The 24,363-nt window shown below is 42.1% G+C and overlaps 1 protein-coding gene across 1 annotated transcript in view; it reads left to right on the forward strand.

Moving 5' to 3' along the window:
• Positions 1-997: 997 nt before the first annotated feature.
• basp1 (brain abundant, membrane attached signal protein 1) overlaps positions 998-24,363 on the forward strand; it is an 81,076-nt gene continuing 57,710 nt past the window's right edge. Inside the window, exon 1 of the mRNA XM_075482690.1 lies at positions 998-1,155. The gene's annotated coding sequence lies outside the window, so the exon portion shown is untranslated. The remainder of the gene's footprint in view (positions 1,156-24,363) is intronic.

The raw sequence follows: 24,363 nt of genomic DNA on the forward strand, positions 1-24,363 counted from the left end.
TGTAAGATTAACATACATAAGATCACCTAAAATGATGCCTTTCCCTCCATACAGACTAAACTGATGACTTCCTTTGGTAAAAAAAACAAAACAACTCATCCCAAGATCCTGTCAGAAAACTCTAAGTTAGTATTTTTTTATGGCAAATACATCCACAAATTTAATCATGGCTATGGATATGTGTGTATTTTAACTGTTATTCTGTTAGATATATCGTTATTATTATAAACTAGAGTATAATGTGTCAGATTCCTGTTTGATAATCCAGCTGCTGAAACAGGTGTTTGTCATTTTAATGGTTGCGCAGCAAAGATAATTATGATGCAGGTCCTTCAAAAAATAAAGAATAAACTGCTGCTGGCACCAGATATATGAAAGCAGGGTACAGTGCCAGCTCTGATAACCAATCAGAGCCATGAAGTGCATCAGTCTCCGCGTCAACAAGTGCATCCCGCCGCCCAACAGGTCCTCTGAGAGACGGAGACGCGCGCGCAGAATGGCAGGGGGCGCAAGAAGCCAACAAAACGCGCGAGAGCCACGGAGAACAGATGAATAATGTCCAGTAAAACATGCGCGCGGAAAATCTACATTCCCATCCTGAGAGCAGTTCAAGATCTGAGTAAATATTTGCTTCAAAGAAATTCCTCGCGCAGGATGACGTTTAGATTGGAGAGAAAACTCTCCGAGGGGCCAAAAATGTGCAAATTACTGCTTTTTTAGGGGGTTGTGGGTCACTTTATGATTAACTGAGGGAATATTTTTAGAATGTTTTACAGCCATAAGCATTAAAGATAAAAATAACATCTTATTCTTGTGGAATAACCAAAGAAAAGATGCAGAAACACAGAAAAAAGACGCATTTTAGCGCTTTTATTGAATGCCATCAGACTGTGATTTAAGATTAAAATGAAATATATTTGCATCATGTGGGAAAAATGTTCTGATTGGGCTCATGTTCTGCGTGCACAGAAAGGCTAGCGCGTGCACGCTCGGATGGATGCGTGTGCGCGCAGGCGGAGGATCGCCGAGTCTAGCCGTACAGTGAAGCAGGCACAAGCCGCTGGGCGCGCAGGGGAAGCCGCAAAAGAATCCAGCAGCCGCCACCAGAAACTGCGCGGAGAGCAGAGGGAGCGTCGGAACTTCAGAGTCCAGCAGGTAAGAGCCGCCGCGCAGCTTCCTTCTCTTCTTTTCCAACATGCACCCCCCACCCAAAAAAAAAAAAAAAAAAATGCTGTGGCTGTTTGGTTACATTTCTTTTAAATGCCTTTGTCTTTTTCCCATCTTTCCATCCGGGGGCAGCGGGCACACGCTGCACGGCTGAGTGCAGGAAATCAGACAAAAGATCGGGATAAAAACAAAGAAGGAGACAGGGAACAAAGAAAAGGAAGGCAGGACTGCGTTGGTAAATGTAGAAAATACAAAATAAAAATGAAGTTTGCTTCCATTTTCCCTTTTTTCAGAGCGTCAAAAAAAAAAAAAAAAGCACGAGCTCCAAAAAAAGGGGTGTGTACAGTCTGGAGAAAAAACACGCGCCTGGACGCAGATTCTCGCTTATTTTACACTTTTACTGGCGGAAAAAGGAGCTTTTTACTCCGCGCGAGAGCGCCTCCTCATGCAATCAACTCACGCGCTTTTTTATTATTTATTGACTTCCTTAATTTCCTTTATTATCCCGCAGCCTCATGCACAGGAGGAGGAGGGGGGGCGTTTTTTTTCCACTCATAATTTACATCCACTGAACAGTTCAGCAGCCAGAATAAGAAGGGGTCCTTCTCCCCTCGCGCCACCGGAGGTGGGACGCGTTTGGCTGCATGCAGCTCGCGCATTTAGCGGCTCCGACCACATTATGTCACGTTTTAGCTGAATTATTGATGCCATATTCCTCTTTTTTTTTTTGCGCTGAGAAGTAAAGGGAGGCGGATGGAGGAGGAAGAGGAGGAGGGGGGCTGGGCATTTAGGGAGGATGGGTGGGTGGGGGGGCGGTGATGGAGATTTGAAGGTGCACCTGATTCCCCCCCCTCTCCACCCTCGCGGATGCTCGTGTACGTTTAGCTTTTTTCTTTCTGCGCGCTTCTGCTGCCGCTGCTGCGTCTCTGCGCCGAGACAAACTTTATTAGCGCATCCTTGTGTCGCTGAATCGCCTGGTCCTTTGTTTGCCGCGGCACGCATGCGCACTGGCTGTAGGGTGTGGATGGGAGAGATGCCACCTTGCCTATCAATAGGATGGAGGAGGAGGAGGATGGTCTTCTGATTTAGGATTTATTGTCTTATAATAGAGAAAATCCGACTAATATGTGCTTTAAAAAAAAATAAAAAGTATAATCTCAGTGGGATGTGTGTGGGTGGTGTTTGTTAAAGGATGCTGCCCCCCCCTCCCTGTTTCTCTCAGTAGTGTGATGTTTGAAAGCGTGCGCGTGGAGCAGTTTCTGTGTGAATGTTTCAGACCTGGATGCTTAAACTGATGCTGCACCGAAGGGCTGAAATCATTTTCAGTGCAGTCTGTTGAATTAAGCGATTAATTATTAACCCCAGTTCTTCAGCCTCTAAAGTCATTAACAAACAAAAAATCACACAAAGGTGTCTGGTTGTGGCCTCCTGAAAGATTAAATCTGCTGCTGCACAGCGTACGTTTGCTATATGTTCATCTTTTCCCCATGATTTCCCATGATTCATCACTCAGCGTGGACAGTGAACTACTCCTCAGCCTTGGTCTTTGAGCACCATCATCTTGATTAGTGTGTGGGACTTTTCATCTTTGTTCTATTCATAAAGTTGACCTCTTACTCCATCATCACCTGGTTTACAGCATCTGTCGATCCAAATTTCATATAAAAAACAAACAAAAACATGCGATATTACAGTAAATCTTTTTAAAGCTCCAATAGAACCGGTTAAAAGGATCAGTTTCATCATCCATGTGTTAGAAATCCTGATATAACAGGAGCCTAGCTCCTAGAATTACTACAATTCTGTACAATTACTCCATTTTTCTGACTGTTCCGCGCTCAGATGTAACTATAGTAACTATATTTAACTATAATAAGGTTTCAGTCCGTTAGCACACTGGTGCCCTGGGTTTATGGGTTCTCAACATCGTGCCTGCTTGGCCAAAAACAGGAATAAAGCAGAACGTGTGGATGGTGGAAGGTTTAAATGCAAGAGATGGCTAATCTGAGAAACCTTCTGCACAGTTTTCCACTTCCGACTCACTTTTCTATGTTTTTCCACGACGCTCTCACCTCCAAAGGTTCAGAGTTTCACTACATGGTTACTGTGATAGTAATGCATGGTTAGGATACAATAATTGATATAATAACAGCTTACATGTTCTATTATTCATAGGTTTCCCATTGTTGCCATCTCATAATTCACAGCTGATTTGACTGATTCGGTTCATAATTCTCCTGTTTATATGTTGAATAAGACTGTTTCTGCTTCTTGAACTGACAGAATCATTACATCTATGGCCATTATCTGATACTGTGCAACCTTAAAGCATTATGTCACAATAGAGAGCTTTTTCCATCACTAACAGTGTAATAATATTTGATTTATTCACAAAACTGTGTGCTGAAAAACTCAGTTATGGTGCGTTCTGGTTGGTTTCTGTGTTGCCATGTGACTGATGCTCAGTTCCACCTGCAGCTGTCTTTACTCTCTGTCACACACGTTTAAAACAAGGTGTTTCTGATCAAAGTCGGGACATTTATTCAGCTTTGTGTCTACTTTAACTGTTTCCTCGTGACGTGTCCTCTCTGTCTGGCTGCTGATTGGCTGAGGTGCATCCATCTCTGGGTGTGTTCATTCATCTAACTGGATGCAGATAAGCAGCAACCCGATGAGAAGTCACGGCTGTGACTCATCCATTGAGAAATAACGGGGCCAAAAGTAATGGGACAGCAGTAAAATGCACCTGCAGTAGCTCCATTTGTCCTGCAGTGTTGCACTAAAAGGCTTAAAAAAAGCGTTTTATTTTGCCTTTTGTTTTGGCAGGACTGCTTTTACCTGATGCCAAGTCGAACGCCAGCCACATATAAACCGGGGCTGCACAATATATTGAAAATGTGCCGTTATTGTAATATCCACATACGTAATATCAATATTACAAAGATATTTCGAGTTAGAAAAAAAAAAAAGAGAGATGTAAAAATGAGGGCTGCATTCCATTTAGAGGGAGTTCTAGAACACACCAGCCTGCACAGGTGACGAAGTGGAATGCAGCCCTGAGATTAGCACCATGTCATTATCACAATATTCAATAATGACATTGCATTTTGTTTGTTTTCTTAATATCCTCCAGCCCCAAACCAAGAAATTTCAAAGAACAGTTAGGACCCAGGTCTGGTGCAGGACAGTTTGCAGTTCTATCCCGTCCTTAAAAGTCTTTGTGTGGACTGGAAAAGTAGAAAACATTCATTTTTGTGACAAGTTAATGTAATGCAAAGACACAGGAATATCACGATCTGTCAACGAAACTTTAGGAAATTATCATTTTACACTTTTTTTTTTTAACCTTTATTATGAAGTATGTTTTCTGCTTGAGTGAAAACTACAGAAAATGGGGTGAAAATGTAAGGCTTTGTGGGTGGACCCAGGGTAGTATGGTCACGATTTACATGTGATCGGCTAAAGTCAACTAAATGTCTAAATTAACAGGCTTTTTGTCTTTATTTTTGTATTTAATGTAGAATGCTCACTGTGGCTGAGCTAGAACGATAAAATAATTGCACAAACTTATTATTTTTCATGTGTTTCCTGCCATTAGCCGGATACGTTAGCTACGGTTAGCTACGGTTAGCTACGGTTTGCTGTGGTTATCTACGGTTAGCTGCGGTTAGCTACGGTTAGCTGTGGTTATCTACGGTTAGCTGTGGTTATCTACGGTTAGCTACGGTTAGCTGTGGTTATCTAAGGTTAGCTGCGGTCAGCTACGGTTAGCTTCGGTTAGCTGTGGTTATCTACGGTTAGCTGCGGTTAGCTACGGTTAGCTTCGGTTAGCTGTGGTTATCTACGGTTAGCTGCGGTTTGCTACGGTTAGCTACGGTGAGCTGTGGTTAGCTACGGTTAGCCGGCCATCAGCTACAGACAAACTGAACCAAGTAAAACATGCACTAAATGTAACATTTACAAAAACAAAGCTCAGAAGCAGATAACTGTGCATCACTTTCATTCAGATTGTCTTGAGCAGAAATTACTGTGTGCATATGGTGCACATATCCTGTTTTAGCTGCTAAAATTATTTACTTTACACCTTCTGAGACATTTTTGACTCATAACAGCAACCTATCAGTTGTTTTTTGGCGGACTGGGAGTATCTTTGTGGTCATTTGTGTCTTTCTCATTTAGTTTGTGATTGATGTTGTCATAGTTATTGCAGACTTTTCTACTTACAAAATCAAAATTACCTCTTTGCAAGTACGGCGCGCACTGCCCAGAGTACAAAGCTCTCATTGGTAGTTGCTCATTTTCTAGACTGTTACATGTTCTACTGCTCGATGAGGTTTGAAGATATTAAAAAAAAGTTACAAATGTACAAAGAATTGCCAAACGACTGAAAAACTCGAACAGTTTTGCTGCAGGAAAGCTGACAACGTGGATAGCATCCAGTGCTAACAGGGATGGTGATATTAGCCTGATTGTAACACGGTTAGCTACCCATCAGCCATGCATGCTACATGATGATCGTAATGGACACACATGACTAGTTAGCGCATGCAAAGCTTGAACTGAACACGGCTAATTATCAAACGCGAGCTTATCACCAAAGCTTGCAACTCATCGTGGGTGTTAGCCATCAGTGAGAAATGATGCGTGACATTTGATTTGTGCACATTTTTTCTAACGTGTTGTTGTTGGCGACCGAAGCTTTGATCCTCATCTCTGCTGGAGGCTACAGGGAATAGGCTACGTTAGCTATCTTTTTAAATGGCATTAAAGGGTTCAAACACTGCCACTACTGCTGCTAATCGGATGAAGAGGAAAGTAGAGGCAGTCGGTTGAACCCAGCTGCTGCTCACTCACGGTCCGTGTCCTTTTGATCACAGAGGTGTGCTTAAACCATCAGGTTTCTGCTCTCTGAGCTCACCTGAAAGCTAAGCTGACACATCCCGCCACTGCTGGTCCTCATACTGTAGAGCATTTCAAAGCATCTCAACCTAGGAGTCACCTGTAGATTAGGAGATTACATTTCCTCAGCTCTTCCTTTTAGGGAATTATGAGATCAGCGCATGACTTTTTTTTCGTACTATTTCTGCTCCTTGCACTTGTTTTTAGGAGTTTCTCCTCTCTTTTCCAACTTTCCCTGTCTAATTCTGTCTTTAACCCTCTGAATAAAAGAGCACAGAGTGTTGGAATGCGTCCATTTTCTAAGTATAACGTTGGAACAGCTGCTGCAGGAGACAGCTCGTGAGTTTCACTACTACTCGTGGGGTTGGAGTGTAACACGGGGGGGTGAATTTCTTGGAAAATGGCCACGGTTTGCAGCCAGTTGTTTTATAGCGTTTGACAGAGCAGCTAATAGCGGCGTGAAAGTTTGGATGCAAAGTGTTTCCCTGCTGTAGCCTTAAAACCGGCTGCATGTGGCCCCTGGTTGACAGCGTGTCATTGTCTGCAACACTCGGTACTGTTGGGAATGAGGAAGTTCAGAGTTTTGATTTCCTGTTCGGGGAAGCATGACTCCATACGAAATGATTGTACTTTGTTTGAAATGTTTATTTTTGTCCTGTTTGAGCTGAAGTGCTGTCAGAGCGTAGCAGATCGCTGATAAAGAAGATGGAAGCTGTGGAAGGATTTGGTCACAAATGGTGTTTGATGATCTTTTTATTGGTGCTTTAACAGAAGCGCTGAGTCATCGTTACGTGGTCATAACCCGTGTTTGCTTTGGTTATTTTGGGGTGAAATGTTGCTTATATGTTATCTCCTAATTTTTCAGCACTTTAACTTGGTTAAATCTGCTGGTTTTTGTCACTTTTATCCACGACAACTTGTTTTCACGTTGTGTTTTTTCTTGTAATGGTTTCTTTCTTGCGCCCCCTAGTGGAGGAAAATAGTCTCATGCAATTTATCCATAAATTTCCTCAGTTTAAGCGACCCAGAAATACGTTAAAACACAAGAACATTTATCTGAATGTTTCTTTTTAGCCAAAGAAACATATTTAATCTCCAATATTACAGGCTATTGAGAGTTTGGCTTCAACGTAAATATAAATGTCATGGATTTGGTCACAACTGGTGTCTGATGATCTTTTTTATTGGTGTTTTAACAGTCATCTTTGCAGTATATCCAGCTGTTGAGGCCGTGGTCATAACCCATGTTTGCTTTGGTTATTATGGGTTGAAATGAGTTCTTTGTAGCTTATATGTTATCTCCTAATTTTACAGCCATTTTACAGCACTTTAACTTGGTTAAATCTGCTGTTTTTTGTCACTTTTATCCACGACAACTTGTTTTCACGTTGTGTTTTTTCTTGTAATGGTTTCTTTCTTGCGCCCTCTAGTGGCGGAAAATAGTCTCATGCAATTTATCCATAAATTTCCTCAGTTTAAGTGTCCCAGAAATATGTTAAAACACAAGAACATCTGAAGGTTTCTTTTTAGCTATAGAAACAGATTTAATCTCCAATATTAGAGGCCAGTGAGAGTTTGGCTTCAACATAAACACAAATGTCGTGGATTTGGTCACAACTGGTGTCTGATGATCTTTTCATTGGTGTTTTAACAGAGGCACTGAGTCATCTTTGCGGTATATCCAGCTGTTGAGACTGTGGTCATAACTCGTGTTTGCTTTGGTTATTTTGGGGGTGAAATGAGTTCTCTGTAGCTTACATGTTATCTCCTAATTTTCCAGCACTTTAACTTGGTTAAATCTGCTGGTTTTGTCACTTTTATCCACGACAACTTGTTTTTATGTTGTGTTTTTTCTTGTAATGGTTTCTTTCATGCGCCATCTAGTGGCTGAAAATAGTCTCATGCAATTTATCCATACATTTCCTCAGTTTAAGTGTCCCAGAAATATGTTAAAACACAAGAACATTTATCTGAAGGTTTCTGTAGTGGCCATTTGTCCATAAAAAACAAATTAAACTTAAACCAGACAAAATCAAAAGACCACTGATGCACCATGGGGGATGTGGTTTAACGCAGGCAAAAGAAGATGAATGTCCAAAAATTCATTCTTGCGTTTTTCTGATTATTTATTTCCAAACAATAAAACAAACAAACAAAAGAACAAAGAAAACCTGCTGCTCTCTCCTTTTCCCTGATAAAAAACCATTGGCCCACCCAGGTGCATGCTGGGACTCCTGGTGCCCAGTGTGACCCAATTAGCAAAATAACTAACAAAGAATATTAGCAAAAAATCGAATCTAAATAAAGCACTGATATTAATCAAATAAAGTTACTCATAATTAGCAATTTAAATTTACAACTAGAACCAAAAAACAAAAACTAACTCTACAAATAGCTCCTACAGGCGTAATTAAGGTGCAGCGGGTCACTCATTATGCTTTTGTTTGCTTTTACGTTACATTTTACGCTCGAATTTCAAGGAAATGACGTCCACTATTTTGGGGTGAAATGAGTTCTCTGTAGCTTATATGTTATCTCCTAATTTTACAGCCATTTTACAGCACTTTAACTTGGTTAAATCTGCTGGTTTTTGTCACTTTTATCCACGACAACTTGATTTTATGTTGTGTTTTTTTCTTGAAATGGTTTCTTTCTTGCGCCCTCTAGTGGCTGAAAATAGTCTCATGCAATGTATCCATAAATGTCCTCAGTTTAAGCGACGCAGAAATATGTTAAAACACAAGAACATTTATCTGAAGATTTCTTTTTAGCAAAAGAAACAGATTTAATCTCCAATATTACAGGCCAGTGAGAGTTTGGCTTCAACATAAACACAAAATGTCACTTTACTAATGATAAACTCGTGTTTTTGACACGTTTGATGTGCATGGAGTCAGAGAATTGAGTCAGTGTTGTGTCCCCGCCCACCCCAGTCCTGTTTGACGGCGATGCAACATGTCCTCGTCCTCGATAGCTCTTCACCGTGAGCGCCATCTGTCACATCGCGCCTCGTCTTCCAGGAAATTACAGCTCAAACTGAAAGCGACAACATTATCTGATACACACCCCAGTGGGGAGGGAATGAACTCTGCAATCTCAGCTCGGCTCTTTGCTGAATCCCAAATCCACTCAGATGCCCTCGTGGATGTTTAATCATTCGGCGAAGGCGGATAAAAGGGACGACCCAACGACCGGCCTTCTTATCTGTGAAGGAGACTGATTTCATCCTGAAAGCACAGCAGACGGTTTAACATTTAGACAGTTAGGAGAGTTTAATAGCCAACAAATGTTTTTATTTCTGGCTCAGCTGGAACTCTGGCATCTGTTATTTCAAAGTAATTACAGAGTATTTTCACTGCATTCCAAACATTTATGGGTAAATGTCACCTGTGGTTTTACTTAACAATAACTCAAGCAGTGATAGGTTTCACATATCTGATTACCCACAGCAAGTAATCCCGCTATACATAAATATATATGTATATATATATATATATATATATGTGTGTGAGGCGCTCTGTTTGACCAAGTCATGACCCAAGTTCCTGATATAAAGATGTATAACTATTATAGATCAGAGTGGACCTCTATAAAAGTTCACAATCTTTTCTGCTGGCTACTCTGAGGTGTGCGGCAGCCATTTTGTGCAAGTTCACTGAGTTTAACTGAGCAAAGTCCTGCAATGAATCAATCAAATCAGATTTATTTTTAGCACATTTCATGTACAAAACAATTCAAAGTGCTTCACATAAAATAAAAGCATTGCAGCAGGGAGTGTAAGAAGCATTAAAATACATAAAATAATATAAAGAGAAACACATAAAATCATTAAAATGATTGAAACAAGCAACAGTCCAGATAAGTTCAAATATAGCGTGCAGATTTCATGCATAGACACATGAGAACAGAAATGTCTTTAACCTGGATTTAAAAATGTCTCCATTTGGTGAAAGTTTAATCTCCACTGGCAGTTTGTTCCACTTGTTTGCAGCATAACAGCTAAATGCTGCCTCTCCATGTTTAGTCTGGACTCTGGACTGGACCAGCTGACCTGAGTCCTTGGATCTAAGAGCTCTGCTGGCCAAACATCTGTTGTACTGCAGTGTCGCAGGGAGAAACGTGGTAATTAGTACACAGTACCTACGATAATGAGTGGAAGAGGTACACACTCAGTGTAGCAGCTGATTGAAAAGAAGCTTAAACTTATATTTACCGCTGTGATATGTGATCAGTGTCAGGCCAAACCAAAACCAAAGGAGAGGTCATCATGAGCCAGCGTTCATGTAATGGGATTTAATACAAAATAAGAAACTAACTAAACTGAAACTATCTTTTGAAAAGTCGTAAAATAGAGAAGAATTTGTAACTTTTCCATTAACTGGTTTGAACTGAATGAAAAGGTCACCGTAGGGTTGAGGAGTGGGCTGCGTTTCAAGTGGTTGTATTTCAGTAGAAGAAGTAGTTTTCCTCACTGTGGAACATGGACAGAGCTGTGCTTCAGGAATTACTTTAAAGGGATAGTTCGCCTTTTTTTACATGAAGCTGTATGACATCCCATATCAGCAACATCATTTCTGAACATCTTCTTACCCCCTGCTGCGTCCTGTGAGCAGAGTTCCAGCCTCGTTTTGGTGTTGATGAAGGTAGTCCGGCTAGTTGGCTCTATACGTTCTATAAATATTCTAAATATTCCATAAATATGTCAAAGACAGTGAAAATGCCTCGTTGATGTGAGAGGTCAGAGGAGAATGGGCAGACTGGTTCCAGATGTTAGGAAGCAGAGGTGGAAAGAGGACATTGGCTAACCAATGGCAGCTTTGCAGATTGATCTCAGCCAAAATAATAACCTTAATACATGGAAAATAAGAAAGCAACATCATACAAGTATAGCTGTAAAACCTCCTCCTGCAGTGTGGTTTTTTAGATTAGACGTCAAACAGAGTTTCCCTGCATCTGGACGCTGCCTCCTCAGTCCGCTGTGCAGGTGTGTTTCCTCCAGAAACCTGTGGAGTCGGCCTTTCCTCACGTTATTACGTCTTAACAAGGCTTAACGGCCAACAAGGATTTGCATTGGAAATCTGACGGTTTGAATATTAATTCAAATTGTGGGCGAACTCAGTAGCGACTTCTGATTTTAAAAGTAGCAAAGTAGATTACATTGTGTGAAATGTACTCAAGTATGAGTAAAATTACACACTTGAAAAAAATACTCATAGGGCCCAGCACATCTGTCCTCGGCGTTGGTTTTCTAGTCTAAATTTTGACTCTTGTGAGTAAAGCCTCGTTTCCACTATGCAGTCCGGTCCGGTACGGGTCGGTTCAGAACGGTACGGTACGGGTCGGGTAGCAACAGGTTAGCATCACTCAGGGAATAATGGACAAGGAGAACCAATAGAATCACTCCCGACAAAATCGTCCCGCTGCATATCAGGACACCCTCGCTCGCTTTCAGTCAGGATGGGGCGTGATGTTTGACTTAGATTTCACAAAAACATGCCAACGGTTACAAAAATATACATAGAGTTGTGTTTCAGTATAGCCTCGTGTCCACTGTCAGTACGGTGTGGGTCACTTCGTATCGGTACAGGTCGGGTCGCTTTGGGGTCTCTTTGGGGTCAGCTTGCGTTCCCACTGTACAAAGCGGACCCTCAGGGGTGGGCGGAGTGCGTGCCGAAGCGTAAATAGCAAATAACAAATAACATCCATAATCTGGAACCACCTCCAAGCTTCTTCAGCTTAATGCCACACCGGCTCGCGGTCCGGTTGAAACCACTCTCTGACATTTTTGCGGCGATCGGCTGGAAAACTTTTTGGTTCGGCACAGCGCCATCGAGCTCCCGCTGCACCGCCTCCTCACCAACACCGGAGAGCAGAGCCTGGAACCGGTCCTGTGTGCTCGCTACCCCAAGCAGAAGGTTAACGGTGCGTTCAGACCGGAATTGTTCGCGCGACGTGATTACATACAAAGTCAATGCAAAGACGCGAATAGACGCGGATTCGAGCTGGTGGCGCGAATGAGGCGAATGCCGCCGCGCGAGTGACAAGATGCGAATTTGCGAGAGTTCAGAAAATCCAACTTTGGCGAAATATTCGCGTCACGACAGCCTATCAGCGTATAGATTCTGGACGACAGTGACGTGGAGACAGATGGACAGGCGCTCCGCAGCTGAAATGGAGCGCCTGTAGTTGGTGTCCTGCCGAGAGATCACGGCACCGATCCTCCCGAGCAGGTCATCAAACTGGGTCCTGGTGAGCCTGAAATACCGCTGGAAGCGGCCGTCATCCAGACGCAACTCCTGGAGAAGGCGGTGAAATTATCCGAGCTGAATGCACCTCCGGATGATGTCACTGACCCAGACACGACGGCGTGTGCGTTTCAGACGAATCTCGGACTGCCACAGCAGGTACAAGGACGCGATGGTACTAATATCGGCCATGGGTGATGAGAGAATCGTTGTTTACTCGCGCGAATAAGGCGAGTAAATTCAACTACACCCGCGGCAAAACTCGCGCCAGTAACTGGTCTGAACGCACCGTTACAGACATGGTGACGGGTTCCATGGTGACAGGTTCCACGGTGACGGGTTCCGTGGTAACGGTACGCTTTGGTGGTATTGGAAACACTGAAATAAGCAAACCGTTCTGAACCGACCCGTACCGGACTGCATAGTGAAATGAGGCTTAACTTGCCAGCCAAGGCTGGATGGTGTAGTGGTAAGACCCCTACTGGAAGTGGTAAGACCCCTACTGGAAGTGGTAAAACCCCTACTGGAAGTGGTAAGACCCCTACTGGAAGTGGTAAGACCCCTACTGGAAGTGGTAAGACCCCTACTGGAAGTGGTAAGACCCCTACTGGAAGTGGTAAGACCGGTACTGGAAGTGGTACCTTTCATGCAGGGAATTTGAACCCAAGTCGCCCACATGAAAGGTGGCAATCTTACCACTACACCTTTCATGTGGGTGACTTGGGTTCAAATCCTCTGCATCAAAGGTACCACTACCAGTAGGGGTCCTTAGGCAAGACCTCCTTATCCTACCTGCCTGCCAGTATAAGTCGCTTTGGATAAAAGCACCAAATGCATAAACATAAGCAAGGCGTCCCCTACCCTGGTTTGTTTCAGCAAGGTTTTTCTTCCCCGGGGCTCCTTAAGGCTGGTGGGAGGAAGCCGGAGAGAACCCACGCATACACAACCAGCCCATAACTGAACCTGGAACTGAACCCTGTTTCTGCGCCACCGTGCAGCCGAGTATTCAGTAAACACTGAATAATGTGATTTTACAAACATGAAATGCAATTATCCCGATTTCACTTGTCTCACAGCTTCTGCAGCAGAAGCGCTCCTTCTTATGTAAGAGCGCGGCCGTTTTTAGCTCGTTGCCAAGGCGACGTTAAGGCGCTTGGGAAACAGAAATACTCGTTTTATTCACCAGTCTGAATGGCGAGCGGCCATCAGCAACCATCAGCGTCTTCCTGCCCTTTCGTCTGAATCTTGAGGGACCGCCGAGGCTCGGAAACGGCACCAACTTTGCTCTTCATGTGACTCTTAAACGGCGGAGAGACGGAGTCTGAAAGTAATGAGATGGTACAGAGTTTTGAGTCGTAGGTGCTCGGCCTTCTCGCGTTTGTGTCGCAGTCCCAGTTCTGTCAGCTCCCATCAGCGAAGGAGGAGACGGGAGCGAAATTACCAGAATATCTCTCACTGAATTCTTTTTTCCTCGAGGCGTAATCAAGGGCCTGTCGAAAATACTCAGCAATGTGTGGGCAGTGTGAGACACTGATGAGGCGCTAGATATGCATGTTTTATACGTAAGGAGCTGCTGTTGTTATATTGTTGTTCAGCATTTCATCATATCTGATGCTTCACAAGCAAAAACTCATTATTTATGCAACTTTTTTGGGGTCTTTTCTGATATTTTTTCTTATAAACGATCACAAACAATTTAGCAAATATACATTAACAGTTTTCTCTCTATGTATTATCACCATTATTTTCTGATTTTAGTGTATAGATATTGTTTTCTGCAATTTTTTTTGTATTTCAGTAAAAATGTTTAAAGAAAATTCAAACAGAATAACAACAATTGTACGTTTTTAAACAAGATATTTCAGTATAATCAATGAGTCATTGTAACTATCTAAAATTAGATGTATATTATATATTAAGATACAATTATATATATATAATTGTATATTATTAGATTAGATTAAAAAATATATAATAAAATAATATTTACAGTTTTTGATATTTAGATTCAGGCATTTTTTTGCTTCCAGCAGAATAACAACAATTGTACATTTTTTAATATTTAAATTGTAAATTTTTAGATATTTCAGTATAATCAATGAGTCAATGTAACCATCTAAAATTAGATGTATATTATATATTAATATACATTATATATATACATATATAAATATACATTATATATATACATATATAATATACATAATTATATATTATTATATTAGATTAAAAAACAATAAAATAATAAAAACAATAAAATAAAATAATATTTACAGTTTTTGATATTTAGATTCAGGCATTTTTTTGCTTCCAGCTGAAACCCAGCATCGGCCCAGCGGTGCTGAGGCTGTTTGGGCGGCTGTAAGCGCGGCTGAAACCAACACAACCACTCACAGGCTGGTTCCTCAGCGAGTCCGCTCAGCCTGCCGGATTATGTGCGCCTTGGCACTCAACCCCTTTGGCTCTTTTTCGGGGTTAGCTGGAGTTGAGAGACAACTTTATCCCGTGTCCTCGTCTGGCCCGCCGCCCTGCGTGGCCGACTCCAGGTCTGCCCTCTCCGTCTCAGTGTTGTGGCTGTGGACAGTGGACGCCCGCCGGTGACGGGCCGTGCAGATGTAGTGCTGAGAGGGCCGGTTTAGCCAGGCCAGACGGACATAAAGGGGGAAACAAGGCGGGGGTTGATGTCTGAGTCTGCAGCTCTGCTAAGTTGGTAAGAAATAGATGCAGCTGAGTTGTTAGACATCAGCCTGAAGCCACTTTTTTCCTGCTGCATCAGTGTGCTCGGAGAGGTCACGGCCACAGTTTCCTTTCTTCTGGGTGAGCTCTGGTAAAAAGGTTGTGCACAGAAGTCACATGACTCAAGTGAAGCTCATTCATTAAACACTTTGTCCTCTCAGCCCTCCAGGGGAGAAGAAATTTTAACTCCTGGAGGAGAAGTTTGCAGGATTTAGTGACATCTACTGCTGAAGCTGCAAATTACATAGAGAGAGAGATAGTTTTCACAGTAATTTAGTGTTTTTTTAGAGAGAAAGAGATAGTTTTCACAGTAATTTAGTGGGTTTTTTTTAGAGAAAGAGATAGTTTTCACAGTAATTTAGAGTTTTTTTTAGAGAGAAAGAGATAGTTTTCACAGTAATTTAGCGTTTTTTTAGAGAAAGAGATAGTTTCCACAGTAATTTAGAGTTTTTTTTAGAGAGAAAGAGATAGTTTTCACAGTAATTTAGTGTTTTTTTTAAAGAGAAAGAGATAGTTTTCACAGTAATTTAGCGTTTTTTTTTAGTGAGAAAGAGATAGTTTTCACAGTAATTTAGTGGGGTTTTTTTAGAGAAAGAGATAGTTTTCACAGTAATTTAATGTTTTTTTTTAGAGAAAGATAGTTTTCACAGTAATTTAATGTTTTTTTTTAGAGAAAGAGATAGTTTTCACAGTAATTTAGCGTTTTTTTAGAGAAAGAGATAGTTTTCACAGTAATTTAGCGTTTTTTTAAAGAGAAAGAGATAGTTTTCACAGTAATTTAGCGTTTTTTTAGAGAAAGAGATAGTTTTCACAGTAATTTAGCATTTTTTTTTAAAGAGAAAGAGATAGTTTTCACAGTAATTGAGCGTTTAATCCCAATCAGGTCCACACACTGTGTGTAAGAGGTGGATGTAGCCACCACGGTGTCACCTCCCGGTTTGTAAAGGAGGGTTTGGCTCGCAGAGCTTCTGGAGTCAGACGTGGTGGAACTGGAAAGTGATGTCTGAAAGCAGAAGACATACGCTATGTGTGAGGTGTAGTATCTGTTCAGATTTGGGTTCTTTTAAGGATCCTAATCGTAAAGAGTGACACCATAAATGGATGCTTCTTGGAATACAGCTTTAACACGATAAGATGAGCTGGTAGCAGCGACTTAGGGACAGATATCCTGACAAAGAGAAATGGAGAATGCAGAGAGTGTTGCATTTCTGCTCTGCGTGGGCAGCATCAGCTCTCAATAAAAGCTGTTTTTATGTTCATCTTTTGCTTCTGAGCTCATGGCCTCGTTTAAATGTCTGAGGGAATCTTTCCTTCCCTTCATGCATCAGATTTACGGGAAGAGTTTAGAGATGATTCCAGGAAGGTTCTTTATATTTTCCTTTTGGACTCGGATCTGGCTTGTAAAGCAGATCATAAACATCATAGAAAAGTCCCCAGAAAGCAGGGAGGAGTTATTACTTCCATCTCTGGGCTCAGAGGCAGAAAGAAGAAGGATTATTCTGAAAGGCAGCTTGTGTCCCCTCCTCTGATCGATTGAGCCCATTTTAAGTCCTGTAAAATCCCCGAACACAAAACCTTCTCACATATAAACACTAAAGGCCACTGGAGCTGACATTAAGTCATTTCAGCTGTAACCTGTCACCACATGAGCATCCACTCTGTCCCTGAAGCCGTATGGGATACAAGCTGGATGCTTTACGGTGCTAAATAAGTAACTTTAGCTGAAGGTGAAAATAAATACACAATTCTCAGTTCCAACAGAGAGAGAGATCGTTTTCACAGTAATTTGCATTTTTTTAGAGACAGAGATAGTTTTCACAGTAATTTTGCATTTTTTAGAGACAGAGATAGTTTTCACAGTAATTTAGTATTTTTTAGAGAGAAAGATAGTTTTCACAGTAATTTAGCGTTTTTTTTTAGAAAGAAAGAGATAGTTTTCACAGTAATTTAGCATTTTTTTTAGAAAGAAAGAGATAGTTTTCACAGTAATTTGGTGTTTTATTTAGATGTTTATTTACAGCTTGTAAGAAAGAGCTTTCATGGCTGATCCGCAGCGTTCATCAGGGACAGAGTTCTGTCGATCTTCATGAACAACATGTGTTTGGCTGTGTAAACACGGTTGGGAATGAAAGTGAAGCTCGACTACAAAGAGGGTGAACTCATCGTCTTTCTGACAGTAGGTCAGAATCTGATCTAATAATGGATTGTCTTTACAGTTCAGCTGCTCATAAACAGTTTTGGGAGTATTAGACGAACCGAAACTTGTTTCTAAAGGAACAATCTGTATGTTTCCTGGTCGAGAGACCACAAATACATCCCTCAGCATTTGGAGATGCTCCTGAAGAGGAGATCTCTTTGTAATCTCAGTGCAAAAACACTGATAACACTCCTGTAAAACTGCCTCCAATTTGCAGTTAATGAGCTACAACATGCAAAACAACTGACAGCATTTTAAAAGGCATTTCCCATCAGAACAAATCATTCCATTCCCAGAACTTTCTCAGAAATATCACTTGGCTCCGATCTGCTTTGAAAAAAGAAGCTGCTCTGCTTACCCTGCAGAGATATTGATTGATGTTGGACCATGTCTGGCTCTGGGTAGAAGCTGAGGGCCTCGGGGACCCGTGCAGACAGATGGAAAGGAGGACGGTGTGGGACACTGGGGCAGCAGGGCTGCTCGTGGTGGGCTTAAAGCTGCAGTGCTATTGATTGACACAAGAGATAGAGCCCTCGGAAGCCCAGCTGACAGCAAAACAAAGAGAAAAGACGTGTTCTGCTCGGGGAACAATCCCTGGCTGGCCTGGGCGGCCAAATGGAGCCAAGATCCTTACCTGACACGAGCAGATTACTTGTAATGCTATCGCTGGACTCCAGGAAGCAGATAGGCAGTAATTAGACACATCCCTGCTTCCCAATCTGAGCCCATCACAGAAATGCACTCCACTCCATACAAGGATGCAGAATTATGGGTGGGTTACTCCTGACTTTGTCCTTTGCGTGGTTGGTAAATGCATTTTCTCAGACTTTCTCAGATGAATCCTGTGCAGCATTTAAGCCAAACGCACAGCTGCTAAAATGCCACCAGGACAGATCAGGGTGCACTTAAAGGTAGGGTAGGAGATCCTGGATTTTGAGTCCAGCGAAGCTGCATTCTGAAAATACACAGGTAAAAAGTCCCAACCCTTTTCTTCACTTTCCCCCCGAAGCCACGCCTCTAGAGTACATGAACGCACACGAAGGTGCACGAGCGCTGTTCTGACAGCAAGCATCGATCGTTGCCGTATTTAGTATTTAGTATTTAGTATATGCTAACTATACGTTTAATAATGCTAGGTGCTAGCCAAGCTGGCTCTAGTTTAGCTTCCTGCCAAGCTTCTGGACGCGTAATTCGTTCACGGAGCAGGGTACGTGCACAGGGGGGAGGAGGGGGAGGGAGGAGCAGGTTGCAGTTTGATAGACGGCATCAGAATCCAATCATTGTTAACGGTCCGTTCAGTATGATTGGATACTGTTTTTCCTGGATTGTATGTTCTAGAGGCCACTAAAACTTTTCATTTCTGTGTCAAAACTTTTAATTAATTGGTTGCAATGGGGGTGTGAAGAGTATTTCAAGCAATATGTAAAAAAATGTTCCAGAAAAAGATCCCCTACCCCACCTTTAAGTTGTAGATGCGATGAGCTCCTCTGGAAGTGTTGGATGAAGACAAACACCCCGTGTTTAAACCAATCAGAAGCCACACTTACCGTAAACTGTGAAAATGTTTTCCCTGTCCGGTTGGAACATCTGTGGACAATTTATTCCAAATAATCAAACGTTTTATTTGCATTTTCTGCTTACACTTGTATAACGCTTTAGAAAAAGCGTAATATATAATAAATAAGCTGTACACCCACATATATTAAATAGGGCTGGGCAACGATTAAAATGTTTAATCTAATTAATCACATGATTTCCCTGATTAATTATGATTAATCGCATTTGTACGCAGAATCCAAAAATGAATCCAAAAGTAGTGTATAGCTTTTAGCATTTAGCTTTATTTTAAATGTGCTGCCATATGAATGAAAGTGCCATAACATTTGTTGTGCAAACACACTTTTAACATCAGCATCTTTCTGTAGTTTTTATGTAGAAGCCTCGCTCCACTGTCTGTTTCCTTGAATGACTTGCTGCTATCAGTTGTGTAATAACACGAGTTTAAACTAACTGGTCTCACAATTAAAACATAAATTAGGCATTTAAACGCGAGCTTTCTTTCACGTCTGCTCGCTGTTTGTTTGTAAAGTTCAGCATCAGGTGGGAGAACTGGACAGCTTCACTTCCACTTCACTTCCAAACCTCTCCAGCCCTTTTTAAAACTGATTATCACTCTTTCTGCTTCCACAAAATAAGCTGTGGGACCACGTTGCTGCACCCTACTGATGGTCCAATGGCGAGAAAACCTTCTATCAGTGCGCTCTAACAAATATGTAATCAGAGATACGAGCGTTTTTTATATTTAATCTATTGTGACTTCTTGTGTTTGTCTCTGTGAAAGTATCCTGCAGCCGTTCCTCATCCCTCTGCTGACGCCGAGCACCTGTTCAGCATATCAAAGTGCTCTTTTGTTCTCCATGTGTGCTTAAAACGGGGCAGAAAAGGGGTAGGCATTCAAATAATGCACAGAACAAAGATCCATAACATGCAGCAGCTGAGAACACAGTGCTGAGTCGTGCCAGAGTCCACGTGCGATAAAAAGCACAGGTTACGACATGATGAAGCATTTTTTATAGACTCATTTAATCAGGTTGTCACAAACCTGTAAACTATATGTTGTTGTATATTCAAAATATGAGCCATAAAATGACAGTATGTGCATATTTTGCACTTATTTCTGTAGTTTTTTCTATCTTTAGACCCCTCAGGTTCATCATACGTTCACTGCTGGTTGCCGAATTTTAAAAAATGAACATCTAATCCATGTATTTGGCTGCTGAGTCGCAGTTTTTTCAGCCCACCACTCTGTTGGGCCCTCTCATTTAAATTCTGCTCCGTCCGTGATGAAAGATGCAAAGACGACGTCCCAATTCCTTTGATAGTATACGCAAAGCCGAGTGTTTGATAGCTCTTGAAGTCTTCGATCTTAACAACATGTATCTGAAGCTGCGGCGCGCATTAGGAGGAAGGCTTATTGGCAGGAGTCGGTGATGGAGCAGAAGATAGAGCTGGCTGTCACAACAGTTTGGAAAGAGTGTCTTTGAAATGACAGAGGACCAATACACCCAACCCCGCGTCATCTCCAACCCCGCTGAGGGTCCATTTTGGTTGTGTGCTTTATGGTGTGTGCTTTATTGCGGCTTATCTTACACGTACAATACGTGGCCTGATCAAAATGGCTGCCGCTGGCCCCGTCTCCAGCCAAGAAGTATCAAGCAACAACTTAACGTACAAGCAAAGGGACATTAAAACCTGATCATCAGCATAAAGCACATTAACTTCAGATAAGAGTGAAAAACACAGTTTGGATTGAAATTAACCCGGTTCCACCAGGGCTGTGTTCGAAACCGCATATTACATACTGCATACTACATACTGCATACTACATACTACATACTACATACTACATACTACATACTACATACTACATACTACATACTGATCGATCAGACAGTATGCAGAGCGTTTACCCACAATGCATTTTGCTCCTGCCCGAGCCGAAATCAGCCGGCCTGAAGCTGATTTCACTTAAGCTCTAAGAAACAAACAACGCGATGGAGAATGCTCCGTTGGGCATCGAGTTTGTGCAACAAGCAGCTCATCACAGACCAAATGTAGAGGGACGTAGCTTCATCTGGCTCTGCGTTCTCCATCTTTCTCCAATGCCTGAGTTTGTTGTTGTTGTTGTTGGTGAAGAGGTCAACAGGAAGTGGCTCTATTAGCAACAGCTGGAATGGGTACAGCGCCACCTATCATACCGGGGTATGACACGCTTTGTGCCTCTGATCCCATTCATTCACCGCCAGATATCCAAGGAGAATTACCCATTAATAACTCAGTGATTGTAATTTAGCCAATAATCCGATCCTTTCAGGGCCATGTGACCCCACTGAGTGATGAAACCAAGCCGACCATCTAAATTATATTCCCATCCCATGCACACCCGGGGGTAGGACACCCGACTGCAGAGTTAGGCCTGTTAATGCTGATAAAGAGTAAAATATGCAACAGAAAATTCATGTTCTGTGACACCTTTCTATTAAAAAGTAAGATTCAGAGGCACCAAAATGTTATTTTTAGAGTCAGCTTCCTCTTCTCTGGATAAAAAGTGAGAATAGTAAGTTATACGCCTCGTAATGTTCGCCAACTTTAGTAAATAAAATGGAGATGCCAACCGATTGTTGTTGTAGAATCAGGAAGTTACACGTCTGGACTCCAAAACACCGTTTAAAAAATTCCACCTATGAAAGCAATGGCGCCGTGTTGGCGTCGCAGTGACCAAAGCTGTGAGCGTAGTTATGGTTTTACATGAAACGTGCACCAGCAAATGATCCGTGCGCACGGCAACAGCGTTAGCCGCAGCAAACGATAGCTTGTGTTAGCATAAGTTAGCTTTTTACCTTACGCAGGATTGAAATACACCTGCAGAATCTATCTAAATGTTCTTTAGTCGCCTTAGTGACGACTTAACAATAAAGAAGAAGAGAACAGCATCGTGCACTATGCTCAGTTCAGCTGAGAAATGTCAGCTGTTTGGTTTAAACAATCAACTGTTCTTATGTGCTGTAACAAAAGACTGAGAAAGTCCAATATGGCTGCCAGAAGAATGTAGCTGAATGCTGTCCCATATTTACCGTAAACAAAGACAACACAGAGCAGCAGAGCCATGACACGCAGCGTCTCTATAGACCTGAGACAGTACCGGTCACTGTGTGGGTGCAGACTGGTTTCCGTAAGCGACGACGGGAGCAGACAGACGGCTGCAGGAGGAAATGAGAACGGTTTGTACTGGAAGTATGACTAACGCCGGGCCCAGACTGCAGGAGGTTGTTTGAAATCAGGTTGCATCACACTCTACAGATGCTCTTCTGTCTAATCTCAAACAAAGACACACCAGATGAGTCGAAAATAATGGCTCATCATCACAAAAGGGACGAGCAATCGGAGGGCGACACACTTTAAGAGATCTCACGTGTTAAACAAAACGTCGACTTCACCTGCTGTAACTTCACCTAACAAAGGAACAAAGTCTGGATGAGGAGACACAGTCAACTCTGAATGTCTTAAAGGGATAGTTCGCCTCTTTTGACATGAAGCTGCATGACATCCCATATCAGCAACATCATTTCTGAACATTTTCTTACCCCCTGCTGCGTCCTGTGAGCCGAGTTCCAGCCTCGTTTTGGTGTTGATGAAGGTAGTCCGGCTAGTTGGCTGGGGTTTAAAAAATAAAGCGTTTTGCTTCTCAAAACAATATGCGTTCAGAAGAGTAATACATTTGCATCAAAAAATCGTTCTCCAGGAAAAAGTCAGACCTCACAATCTCTTGGCCCTATTTTCTCTCCCTTCGTATCACTGCCTGCTGCCGCCTGCCGACAGCCGCACCTGTTACGGTGTTTGCTGCTCGGTCTGCACAGCAGGCATACTAACTTTTTGAGTTAGTATGCGAGTTTGAGTAAGCGAGAAGTTCCCGGATGCATACTAGATTCTCCGAAATGTTGGGTATGCATCATGAGGTTACTACTCATACTCAAACTACCCAAGATGCAACGTAACGTGACGTCGCCGATCGTCATTTCCTGTCAAAACGGCAGTTTCAAGCTAGCTACAACGAGGGTAGGTTCACTTCCTGTTTTCAAAACAAAAGCACCAATTATATGGAAATGGCTTTCCCTATGATAAAAGGCAACGGTTATTTTATTTTGTGAAAATAACCGGAAGTGCGTTGCTCACTGCGGCTAGCTTTAGTAGCTGTATACTGTCTGATCGATGAGTATGTAGTATGCGGTTTCGAACACAGCCAAAGTCGGTTGATCATGGACGTCATGTGGAAATGAGGTGTTTGCCGATCAGCTTCACCGTACAGAAACTCTGCCTGTGTTTAAAAATATCCAAATCTTTTGGAAGTCACATGAAAACCCGATGAAGACAAACTCTTTCCATGTGCCACACGGTTAAAAAAGCATAAAAAGTCTAAAGAATGTGTTTTACAGGAGAACAGAACAAAAAACGAATCAATTCTTAGACCCAACAAAAACCGTGAAACGCGTTCCAAAATACATCAGGTGATGTGAGTGTTGGACCTCTCCAGAGATGCATAACTGCATGTTTTTGCATTACTGACACAGGAAAGTATGTTAAATAGTGAGGCTGACTCACATTGAGCCTAATTACTGAACAAATTACTCCTGAACATCTGGATGCAGGTTTTCTATAAGAACCCGGGGTAAATCTGCTCTTTTTGCACGTCGTCCTTCATGCTGCTGAAACAGACCGGTTGGATTAATGCTATATTAATATTTTAAAGCTCCACCAGCTAATTTGCATCCCCGCGTCGGAAGGGGCTCTTCGTTATCCTGCAGCTTTTTCTATTTTCATACCCAACACGTTCATTACAACCTGGATGGAAATGGTGTCTTTTTCTTTCCAAAAATGAATCGTTTCTGAGTTAAAAGGTATAAATGATGATATAAATTATAGATAAAAATAACTGTGATGTTTCCAGCTCTGGGAAGCATCACATTTACACTTCCACTTGTGTTTTGGCTCTTCCTTTAAAGTTTAAACCCAGAGACAATAGCAACAAATTGACATTATGAACAAATTGCTTTGGCAGATGCAGCAGTGTGAAAACACCGGGCTCCTCCTTTTGGCGTCACTTTGAAGCTCTCCTAATTGAGAGGATTCAAAACGCCTTTGACAGACCGAGTGGACTGCAGCGCATGGCGTGATTCAGGAGACGGAGGAGACGTGTTGCCAGATTGAAAACATTCAGGGGGTTGGCAGCATCCGGAGCTGCACTCAGAGGAAAAAGGCAACAAGCAGCTCAGCTCTTCAATTATCTCCCGTCTACATATTTGGTGGCTGCTGACGTGTGATTGGGTTACAACGATGTGAGGGTTGATTGAGGGCCGCTGCGGTTCACGTCGGGGTCAGTTGGACATTGTTAACATTCTTGCTTTTACTGCAGAACCAGTGATATTCTTTTTTTTGTCTCTTGTAAGACTTTTTTAAGACTGCACTTAGTGATATTTTCATGTCAGCAGTGGGTCAGAGGAGTGTCTGTCACAAAAGGAGTCGCTTTAGGCGCTAAACTCTTTTCTTTTTAGCTGATTCCTG

Source organism: Odontesthes bonariensis, chromosome 14 (assembly GCF_027942865.1).
Source record: "Odontesthes bonariensis isolate fOdoBon6 chromosome 14, fOdoBon6.hap1, whole genome shotgun sequence".
In the NCBI taxonomy this organism is placed as follows: domain Eukaryota; kingdom Metazoa; phylum Chordata; class Actinopteri; order Atheriniformes; family Atherinopsidae; genus Odontesthes; species Odontesthes bonariensis.